The sequence below is a fragment of the Coffea arabica genome, chromosome 6c, assembly GCF_036785885.1.
Source record: "Coffea arabica cultivar ET-39 chromosome 6c, Coffea Arabica ET-39 HiFi, whole genome shotgun sequence".
Taxonomy (NCBI): domain Eukaryota; kingdom Viridiplantae; phylum Streptophyta; class Magnoliopsida; order Gentianales; family Rubiaceae; genus Coffea; species Coffea arabica.
The window spans coordinates 23,417,305-23,427,778 of record NC_092320.1 but is presented as its reverse complement, the minus strand read 5'-3'; the positions used below and the strand labels follow the sequence as shown (position 1 = coordinate 23,427,778).

The 10,474-nt window shown below is 35.6% G+C and overlaps 1 long non-coding RNA gene across 4 annotated transcripts; it reads right to left on the bottom strand.

Moving 5' to 3' along the window:
• Positions 1-244: 244 nt before the first annotated feature.
• Positions 245-4,434, bottom strand: LOC140008564 (uncharacterized). 4 transcript variants are annotated; one of them, XR_011816053.1, is made up of 3 exons: positions 3,283-4,434; positions 1,386-1,727; positions 245-815 (listed from the first exon to the last, which is right to left on the bottom strand). It is a non-coding gene; the product is annotated as an uncharacterized lncRNA (long non-coding RNA). The 4 variants fall into 4 exon arrangements; XR_011816054.1 differs by having other exon boundaries at positions 245-1,487; positions 3,283-3,324; positions 4,226-4,434; XR_011816051.1 differs by having other exon boundaries at positions 245-1,727.
• Positions 4,435-10,474: the final 6,040 nt, after the last annotated feature.

Below are 10,474 nucleotides of genomic sequence, written 5' to 3'. Positions count from 1 at the left end.
TTTTCGAGCAACTGATGATATTTGACTGGAACGTTATAGTACTTGATTACGTTTTTTGCCTATTTATCTATATTGGAATGAGGGCAATTTGCTCTTTACTTTTTTGTCCAGACTATCGCATATTGATTAAGAATCTTATGAGCCGTTTGTTTAAAATTTCAGAATCACTATCACTATATGCATCACAAATTTGAGAACATCAAAGGTTTAACAAAAAAGTAAGTTGGAGAGCAAGATCTTGGAGTTGGCAGTGGAAAGTAAATGGGAACTTGGCACTGAGAATCTAATTAAAGTGCCCTAGCACAGCACAATAAAAGGAACAAATTCATGCTTCCTCCACCATATATATCTCTCTTGTTCTGTTTCTGCCTTTACACTAGAATCAATAGGTAAAATTCTCCCCTTTGCTAACTCCAAATCCATTGCATCCCTGCTTTCAGCAGCCAAATCCAATGGTTCATGGGTATAAAACCAAGCACATATTAGATAATAAATCACATTTACTACTTGTATTCCAGTTATCAGCCAGTAGTAATTCTCCAATCTTCCGTGATTGAGATTCCTATCAGGCAGCCAATTTCTTTCTTTACCACTGTATTTATGAACTGAAGAGACTAAGATGGACCTGAAATATATCCATGTGTTCAAAGTACCACAAATGGGGCGTTATGTTACATCATAGAATTGGGCGGCACCAATTTGGGCTAGACCACATTAGTCCCCCCAAGTAATCCCATAGCATAAATGAGTATATTTTCGCAAGAGCCCCTTAATCCCAAATAAATCCCACTCAATGCAACCCCACCATCATCAGGCTGCACTTAAATGAAAAATTGTATTCTCAACCTTCGTGTCTAGTACCACCAGGAAATTCTAAGAAAGAAAAATTGAGAAAAGTGGAGAGGCAAAACAGACAAATGCATGCAGAAGACTCAAATTTGTTTCTCAAAAGCGATCACACTAGGTGAAAAATGATCAGCACACAAAAGAATTTGTCATCCAATAACAGTTTCTAGTTATTTCTATTCTCAACTGAAGTTCAAGAATCTAAAACATAAATCCCAACTCTTTCTTGTTCGGTAAAACTTGAATCCTTGTTTCATGCATTTATATATCATGAAACTGATGGCAATTTAATCTGCTTAGCATATCGTTAAGGATAATAAATATATAAGAGGAGAGCAATAGAATCTACAATCGTGATCGTGGGGAAATAATTCATCAACTCTCATGTATTAGGCTTAACAGGTTGGAATAGAACAAATGACACAAGGAAGAAACTCACGTACCCACTTCTCAATTTGGAGCAAAGTAAGCAAGACTACGGAATGCAATATCTTAGTTACTGAAAAAGCCAAAATGATTTTTCCTTTTAACTTACGTACCAAAGTGATGTTATTGGTATTCACTGCCAGCCCATGGTGGAAGCAAGACAGCTAAGACGACCCTGCCACACAAGCACATGGAAGAAGATCCCATAGTTCCTCCTTAAACACAAAAGAACAATAATTGCATTAGATATAGTAATCTGGTGAGTAGACTTTGGCACTGGTTGATTTTCAACTCATTTATATGTGAATGATGCACTTGAAAGACGAGAAAGCCTTCTCTAACCAAGGCTCATTGTCGCCAGTCACAAGAAAGCCACAAATAATTCAAACCTTGTCCACTGGTAGTAATTGCTTAATTGCATAACATTCAATGACACTAAATAATCAATTAGAGGCCTGCCAAGACATTTACAACTAAAGCAATTAAAATCGGTCATGTGAATTTGAGGACAAAGTAAAGCGGTGTTCAGAAGTAAGAGCATATCAACAAATGCTGGCATTCTCCACCTACAATTAAAAAAGGCACTACACATATATATGCAATGGATCAATCATCAGTTCCACATTATATGCCTATTCCTTTTTACTACTACTTCCTCCATGTCCTCTGTTTTTTGTTGGTAGATAGCAACTTGTCTGGTTTCTCAGGTTGCTATTTTAATATGATTATTACACCATGCCCAAGTCACCAGAAAAAAAGCTTTCTCAATTGTGTACAAAAATGCTATCTGAATTGTATAATACTTGACACAATTCAGAAAAATGCTATCCAAACAATCAGGTTGCTAATTTCATATGTTTGATTTCTCAAAAAGCTGGGCTTAATAAAACATTAACCCAACAATTCCTACGAAAATATTCAAGCCAGTGATGATTTTCCAAAATCAGATTGGTGAAACTAAAAAGAAAAGAGAAAGGAAAGAAACGAAAATAGCCAGAGCTGAATAATAGACAAAAAAAGGAAAAAAAAAATTGCCACAGCTGAATCAACCACTAACTACTTGTTTCTGCTTTTCATGTTTCATTATTTCAAGCACAAATTCAATGTGGTAATCAAAGATTTGCCAATTAGTTATACAACAAGCCATTATCAGTAGCAGAACTTACATCAAGTACTTCCAACATAGTGATTATGATTTCAAGTAGATGTTAGTCAGACTGTGATTTTGCGTACTTACATCAATATATGCATCAATTGACATAGGGACAACAGTATTCAGAAGACTATCTAACAAATACTTGTTTTCTCCATTTATTTGGAAGTTCTCATTCCTCACTACAAAGATGCCTGCTAACAAGGAAATTCTTCTGGTACTTGACCCAGGGGCCACAACAAAGCTTTTGATTTGCCAAGTAAGGAAGACACATAACTCATTCATGAAGCATTCCAATGACTTCTTGGAACTTAAAGAATAGAGTGAGATTTCCCCGCTCATTAACACAACACATCCTTCTTTGTTAGTAGCTATAGGCATGGAAGAAATTGTGGCAGATTCTACTGCTTTGCCTATTAACTTGACCAGGTTGAAAATTGTTTGCCAGTCTTTGCCATGAATGGCTAGGAGCATTTGAAAAAAAAAAAAGAGATACAGAAAGTAACAGTGACAGCATTAAGCCCCTCGCCTTCTGTGAGTACTTTCATAGCGTGAATTTAATTTCACTAAAACTGATAATGCATACTTAAGTCAATTTAAAAATTGACACCATCCTTCGGCCAGCAACATTACATATTTGACAATTTATTGTACATATTTTGCATGAACCTAATTCTATTTACAAATAAATAACAACCAACCATGATATGCCTGATTATATGTAAATGTCTGAGAATAATATTTTATTTATGACTACTCATGGATGAAATTTAAAGGTGACGACACAACCAGAACACAAGGGTTGTTCAACTTCATATGCAGCAAGACAAATTGTGAAGAATAAGCAAATGACTAACCGTACGAAGCGAGTATGCGCCACTGAGACGTGAGATCCATACCTGTCATGCTGAAAAATCAGAGATTAATTTGAAAGAGAGTAAAGAGTTAATCACATAGTATTTCGTTGCATTAGGATCAACAACAGCACTTAGTCCTTAAGCCGTAATGCCTCATCTTCGATACTCAAGCAATGGTATGACTTTCAATTTGCCTGAACTAATCAATACATAATAATAATTCATGTCAAATTATGACTAGATCCGTTCAAAGACTAAAGACTGACTAGACAATTTAGGTCCAGTACGCCACAATACATTTTACAAAATTAAGCACTTAGGCTTCAATTATGAGTTATTGAAGAAACAAAAACAAAACCTCATTCTTTTCCATAGTTCCTTCAAACTTCAGTCTGCAATTATTCCCAAAACATTAATACTCCACAGGAAAAGACTCTGTAGGAGTTCTGAAGTATTTCAACCAAAGTACAACTTTCATGCTTCTTTTTTTCAGAAACCAAAGAGATGCAAAAAATCTACGAATTATGCTGAAATAAAATTTGCAACTAAGAGTAATCCATAAATTTGAAATGCATATCCAGAAACCTTCCCAACTTGAGCAATTAGGAAATACGTTTCGGAAATTCGTTTGCTTTGCCATTTTTACAAATACATTTTGGGCATTAGCGAAAACGGAACTTTTTTCTTTCAAATGTATTTCTAACCTATCCGAACTCACAACCAATGTTTCAGCAACACAAAAAATAAGAGAACCGAACAAATAATCTACCATTATTAACCTGAACTAAACCCACAAACAAGAAAGTATGGTCATGAAAAGCATTTAAAATTGGAGCACAAAATTTCAATTTCAGATAATGACAATCCGGCGATAGCGATGGCGATGGTGATAGCGGTGGTGGGCTGAAAATTACTAAAAAACAAAAAACCAAAGAAACTTCACCGTGCTTTTCTGAAGAAGAAATCCAGCCACCACAGTGCTGGCGAAGTCTGGTCGGCAAACAATAGCTCCTCTCTATTCCTCGAATTCCCTGTTTTGTTCTGGCTTTGCATTTGCTTTTCTTTTTTTTTTTTCCTTGTTCTCTTCTGTTTTGTTAGGTGGATGATTATGAAGATTGTGAAGGGATTTTGTATAGGAAGAGATGTTGATTACTGATTGAACACACCACAAAAACAAACACTACAAGAAATTTGGCCTTTTGTAACAATAAAAAATCGTCACTAAAAACCAACAAGTCGTTATTATACGAGTATTGTGCTGACTTTTTCCATTGTCACATGGTTATCACTGATTTTATGTTACAAATAGGTGAAAGCCATCACAAAATCTTGTTATTCAATGACGAGGATAAAGTCGTCACTTATGGTGATCATTCTATGACAACTTTTCTTGTCATTGTTTCACATATTTTTTTGTCATAAATGTAGTTAAAGTCATCACAAATTTGAAATCTACAGTGACAACTTGGACTTGTCACTATCGGTCCTAGTATTCAGTGACAAAATAGTCGTCACTTAGTGAACTTGCATATTAAAGGTTGCCACTGAGTTTTGTCTTGAAGAGCTACAATTGATCATTACAAATATAGCATTGTCACGGCATTTCCAACAATTGTAGCAGAACATTTAATTTGACAATAGGCTTAGTGAACTTGCATGTTAGTAACAACCTTCAAAAGTTGAAGGTTGTCACTGTGTTTGAATTGTAAATTATTTGAGATAATTTTGTGAAAAAGTACTGTAGCACTTTTTTGATATGATGTATGTGAGATAAAAAAATGATTGCAAAATGTGTTGATAATGCAAATGTAGGCAATGGAATTTTAATTAAATTTTCAACATTATCATTGGTCTATAAATTATTTTTATGGATTGTTTTTATCCAATCGGATATTACCATATGTAATGAACACTTGAAAAAATTAGTTATTAATGGTCAATTATATTTTGCCACATGTCAAGTTGAGGTATTTCAATCAATTGAAATGGTCGGAATACCTCTACCAACCAAATTATACCAAGTCGCATGTCTTTATGACTTAGCAAATTACGGATGTCTTTATGACTTAGCAAATTATACCATGTCGCATGTCTTTATGACTTAGCAAATTACGGATAAATATCTAAATATTTATTTCTTATTAAAGAGATAATATTTAGAATTGTTTAATCCATAGATATTTCTTATATACTGCAATAGCTTATCCAGTCAAACAACGCCATGTCACGTGTCCCCACGAGTTTGGCCAATCGAGGAATTACTTATCTTTTTATTAATAAATATAAAATGAAGAGATAATATTTGACTGCACAATTCTAACATGACTACACGTCTTGCAAGACAAGTAAAGTGGTATGCATGTTTTCAACCTCTACCTCATATCACAGCTATAAATAGGGTCTCTCTACCAAGTCAGGGACACACACATATCAGGAGGCATCTCATACACTCAAGTAGTAAAGCTCCAAACTACGAAAGTCTGGGTCTTCAAGCTCTTCAAGTCCTCCATATATCAAGGCTTGAACCTTCAAATATTTTCAAGTTCTTCAAATCTTGCATATCAAAATTTGAAGAAATCGGCGGTTGATCCAAAAACAAGCTGCGAAGCCCTTGAATTGGCGTTCGAGGAGAAGAATCGAAGGAAGCTCTCTATGAGTTCGAAAAAATTTCAGAGATTGTACCCACATATTTTTCCAAATTTATATATTACATATTTGTCGTGTATTTCTTTTTTTTTTTGTCGTTTTGCAGATTTAAAATTTTAATCGAGTACAAATATTTGACATGCTTGGTGGGACCATCTCTGCCTTCCATTTCTTCTTTTCGAATAATTAACTATATATATCACCAATGGCACCAAAGAGCAACAAGCCCGCGATTGCTCGTTCCAAAGCTGCTAATGCCAAACCTATTCAAGAAACTGCACTTGTTGCCACCAATACTCACGCTATTGGTTCTGCGACAAGGAGTATGACGAGAGCCTCCACCCAAAGTAGCATGGAAGCTCCATCGGCATCAATTCCCGTCTTTGGTTCGACATCACCAATGAGCCCTTCTTCCACAGTGGGGATCAAAGACGATCCTGTCTCGATTGAAAAGGCTCTCGCTATGCTCGAACTTGGATCCGAATTCAAATTTTCTAAGTATGATGATGATTCATCAAGCACCGGATCAGTCTCTTCTTATGAAACTCTTCAATCAAAATTTTTTATTGAAGATCCCGCTGTCTCTTCTGCTGCAATGCCTGCTATGATGACAAACACTTTAAGTCTCGAAAAACAAGTTTCGAACATGTCCAAGATGATGGAGATCATGATGAAACACATCAAGGATCAAGATGCTCTTATCGCTCAACTGCTCACTCAGAAAGATCACATTTCTGAAGGAAATCATATGAATTCTAAGAAACACCAAGAGCATGAAATTCTCTCCTCTAAAGGCAAAGACAAGGTGAAAAAAGTATATATGACCGCCGAAGGAACTATTCCCGTAGAACAACTGAAGGAGTTCGTTGAAGACGTGATTAAAGACAATAAGGAAGGTGGCTCAAAGTCAAGTTTCACTTACTCCAAATCTTACACTGTTAAAATTGACAACCTTGCAATGCCTGATGGATATCAACCATCTAAGTTTTAACAATTCGATGGAAAAGGCAATCCAAAACAACATGTGGTCCATTTCATTGAAACCTGCAATAATGCTAGAACTTATGGTGACCTACTAGTCAAACAGTTTGTTCGGTCCTTGAAGGGCAACGCATTTGATTGGTATATTGATCTCATACCGGGGTTCATCGACAGTTGGGAACAGCTTGAGTAAGAGTTCTTGAATCACTTTTACAGCACTAGAAGAACCGTTAGTGTGTTGGAGTTGACTAACACTCACCAATGGAAGAATGAACTTGTAGTCAACTACATCGATAGATGGAAAAGTCTGAGTTTTAACTACAAAAATAGACTGTCTGAACCCTCTACCATAGAAATGTGTATTCGAGGGATGCATTGGAGCTTAAATTACATTCTACAAGGTATACGTCCAAACACATTTGAAGAATTAGCTACTCGCGCTCATGATATAGAATTGAGTATCACAGCCAATGCAACTGATGGGCTTCCTATTCAAGTTTCACGAGTACAACCGCCCCGTCAAAGCAATGAAAGACAAGAAAATAAAAAAAGGGGCAAACTTCCTCCAAGACTCAGTAACAAAGAATCCATGGCAATAAACACAACTCCCATGAAGATTGCTACCAAGGTAAGCCGAAAGATCACTGAAAAGTTAGACTCCTCCCAAAACAAGTCGATAAGAAGACCCATTCTAAAAGAGATACAAGAAAAAAAATATCCATTCCTTGAATCTGATTTACAAGGGATGTTAGATGATCTTTTCAAGAAAAAACTTCTTAGACTTCTTCAAGAAAAAACTTCTTAGACTTCCCAAAATGAAACGTCCAGAGAAAGTTGGTCAAGTCAATGATCCAAATTATTGCTGTTATCATCGGCTGATTGGCCACCCTCTCACAAAATGTTTTGTCTTTAAAAACAAAATTATGGAATTAGCTCGTCAATGAAAAATCCTCCTCGAGGAGGATAAAGTATTGGCAAACCAAACAACAATAATGTTTGGGTCTGTGTGTTGTTCAATAGAAGTTCTATTCATATCAACTAGTGCTTTGTCTGTAAAAAGGGAACTTGAAAAATCTTCAATTGAACATGTTATTGAAGATGACAATGAAGGGTGGACTTTAGTCACTCGAAAGGGAACTTGCAAGCCAAAAATAAAGAAATATGCCGTTTCAAAAAGTATTCGTTCGACAAAAGTTAAAGTGATAATGAAACAACGAAATGCAACAAAGAAACAAAAAGGAGTGGCAATAACACCAATCTCTTCAAATCATCCGGTCTTTCAAGAGGTTCAACAACCTGTGACACTGAGAGAATTTATGCCCAAGGGGTATTTAAGTGACGATGATGATAATTCTATTTCTTGTCACGTCATGAAGGCTGGAAATCCTCAAGTCGCACAAATTAGCACTGAAGTTGAAAAAAACTCAAAATTGATGATAAATCACCGGTAGATTGTGCAACGACTATCATTTTTTATGATGACGATTTAACAGCTAATTTCAAAATCCACAATTGACCTTTGTTTGTTAGTGCATATGTCCGAAAATAAAAGATGAATTAGATACTAATTGATGGGGATCTGCTGTCAATATCATGTCCGTACGCACTATGAAAAAACTGAAAATCTCAAGCAATGAGTTCTCTCAGAGCCGCCTCATGATCCAAAGATTTAATCAAGGAGGGCAAAGAACAATTGGCCTCATAAGACTTGAATTGCTCATTGGTGAAATATTTTCAAGTGCGTTATTTCATATTATTGATGTCAAACCTCTAATAACATGCTCTTGGAAAGACTCTGGATTCATGAAAATGAAATTATACCGTCTACTCTTCATCAATGTTTCAAATATTATCGAGATAATATAGTTAAAAAAGTTACTGCCGATGATAAATCTTTCACTGAGGCTGAAACTCACTTTGCCAACGCCAAATTTTATCTACAAAAAGAAAAGAATTAGTAAGGGAAAAAAGTTAAAATTCCAAAGTACCCATTTTGCGTTATATTCTAAAATCAAAGAGAGAAGAAGGTCAGTCTTCTTTTATTAGGAATGATGCATTAAATATTTCGCTCACCAAAATAGAGTCTGTTAAAAGTGAGAAAGCGAACTTGTAAGGGTTTGTCTGTCCCAAAGAAGAACCTATAGTGGAACATTATTCACTACCAACTAATCGGACTCAAAAAAGTTTTGATCCAAACACATATAGACTTCTTGGTAAGGCAAGTTATACCCCAAATGAGAAGAATGCATTGGGCAAATTCCCTCCTGAAGTGACTGGCGAGAAGACTCATAGATTGATGCCTACGCAAAAAATGTTGAAAGAAAGAGACTATAATGTTGAAAGTTCATCGATGGGTCTTGGTTATCAACCGCCTTCTCCTGTTCGTATAATGATCAAAAGGGCAAGTTGTAACTATGTGAACGAAAAAATGGAGGTCACAAGTCAAAAGATGTCCGTTTTCGATAGATTGCGAAATAAGTCAAAGTGCACTTTTGTATTTGATAGACTGGACTCACAATTGAAGAATTTGAAACCGCCAGTCTATGAGAAATTGGCAGCATAAAACAAGAATATCAAGTTGTCAAGGGAGAAAATTTTACTCCAATAAAGAAGAATGGTCTGAGAAAACGAGTTTTCAATTTTTTTATGCATTATGAAAACTTGTTTAACGTAAGGATCGAAACCATCTTTGAAAAACAGGGTTAAGAAAGTATTGCTTCTTGCCATCATATTACAATTAATGATCCTAAAAAAGAAGAAAAAGATGCGGATGACGCGCCCTTTGAATTTGAACAAGAAGTAAAAAATACAGTCGATATGTTAAAAGAGATTAATCTTGGCACAAGTGACGACTCTCACCTAATTTACATAAGTTCTTGTATAACGCTGAAGAAAATAAAGAATATGTTGATTTGCTACTCGAATTCAAAGATGTCTTTGCCTAAAATTACTCAAAAATACCTGGTTTGGTCCAAGGATCGCTGTTCATAATTTGTCTGTCAAGCAAACTCAAAGACGCTTTCGACCCGAATTGATTCCTCTGATAAAAATGAGATAAATAGATTGATCGAGATTGAATTCATATGAGAAGTGAAATATCCAACATGGATTTCAAGTATTGTCCCTGCGAGGAAGAAAAATGGGCAAATCTGAATTTGTGTTGATTTTCGAGATTTAAATGAGACTTGCCCTAAAGATGATTTTCTACTCCCCATCACAGAATTAACAGTAGATGCTACAACAGGACTTGAAGTACTATTTTTTCTAGATGGATCGTCTAACTACAATCAGATACGCATGGCAGCCGAGGACGAGGAGCTCACTACCTTTTGCGATTCCAAGGAAATTTATTGCTATAAAACGATGCCGTTAGTTTGAAAAATACTAGAGTGATATATCAAAGGGCAATGCAAAGAATTTTTGATGATATGCTTCATAGAAATGTGGAATACTACGTTGACGATCTTGTAGTGAAATCAAAGAAGCAAGAATATCATATTTAAGACCTTCGAAGAGTTTTTCAACGCATTCAGAGATACCAACTGAAAATGAATCCTTTCAAGTG